This window comes from Octopus bimaculoides, chromosome 4, assembly GCF_001194135.2.
Source record: "Octopus bimaculoides isolate UCB-OBI-ISO-001 chromosome 4, ASM119413v2, whole genome shotgun sequence".
Taxonomy (NCBI): domain Eukaryota; kingdom Metazoa; phylum Mollusca; class Cephalopoda; order Octopoda; family Octopodidae; genus Octopus; species Octopus bimaculoides.
In genome coordinates this window covers 50,543,007-50,544,482 of record NC_068984.1, presented here as the reverse complement: position 1 = coordinate 50,544,482, position 1,476 = coordinate 50,543,007, and positions in this window count along the sequence as shown.

Here is a 1,476-nt window from a genome sequence, read left to right as displayed (position 1 = left end):
GCTTTTTAACAACAAATTTTATTCAACAAAAACATAACAATATTTAACAAAAACATTTTAAAATGAAGGTTTGACCGTCTGCCAAGCAAATGGGAAGCAGTACTTGAAGTAGATGGTGAATATGCTCCGGGATAATCATTTAAAGATGTTTTTGTTACATGTTGTTATTGTTTTTGTTGAATAAAATTTGTTGAAAAAACCCGCAATAATTATGCACCAAGCCAATAGTTTCAAATTTTGGCACAAGGCCAGCAATTTCAAGGGAGAAGGAAAGTCGATTATATTGAGCCCTACTTCTCAGCTACTTCTTATTTGATTGATCCCGAAAGGATCAAGGACTGAAGTCGACATCCGCAGCATTTGAACTCAGAACGCAAAGTTGGGCGAAATGTAGTTATGCATTTTGGCCGACGAAGTAATGATTCTGCCAGCTCGTCACCTTAAAGATATTCATGTATTACTTTGAAAAATGAACGTCTTTTGAAGATACAAATGGTTCAAATGCTGTTACTACTTCTTTGCATACTTTCTGTCACAAATGAAAAATTCAAGGTGGTGAAATAAACGATACTCTTCTGGTGATAAACTATTGGAATATGGAGGATGATCCATTATTTATCTTTACTTGTTTCAGTCATTTGACTGCAGCCATGCTGATATACCTTCTTGAAAGGTTTTAGTCGAACAAATCGACCCTAGGACTTATTTTTTAATGCCTAGTACTTATTCGATCGGTCTCTGATGCCGAACTGCTAGTTTACGGAAAGGTAAACACACCAAAACCGGTTGTCAAGCGGTAGTGTGTGTGACAAAAGCATAGACAAAAACACACACACATAGACATACGATGGACTTTCAATTTCTGTCTACTAAGTTTACTCACGAGGCATGAGTCGGTCTGAGGCTATAGTAGAAGATACTTGCACAAAGTGTCATGCAGTGAGTCTGAAACCGGAATCATGTGGTTGGGACTTTGCTTTGGTCTCGCCATCACCATGCAAGTATATAAGCTTTGGACTCTTTATCAATGCCAAATATTTCCTGGTTAATTTGGAATTCATTTCCTTAAAATGCTAACAGTAAATTCAGGCTGTGGCTCTTTCTTTTGGCTGTAGAAAGGAATAATGGTTGATTCCTTGACTGTGTCACCAAAGAGTAACTCTAACTTTTGGGAGTGTAAAGGAACTTTTGAAGCGCAACTCTTCAGCTGCTAGCTCTTTAGGTAACTCTTCAGCTCCAGGCCATTGCAAAGAGATTTTACTGTTGTCATAAAAGACCCATATTTAGTGACAAGTGATTTTTCTTTTCGAAAATGGTCTCCTTTCGATTCGCCTAAGAAGGAAAAAACGGACTGCCAAACGATGGATCTTGTTTGCAGCACTTATTTCACGTGGAACAAATTTATCTTTTTTCACTTTCATTGTAAGCTGATGCCTTCCTGATGATTGTAGTATGGTCTTATATATATATATATAT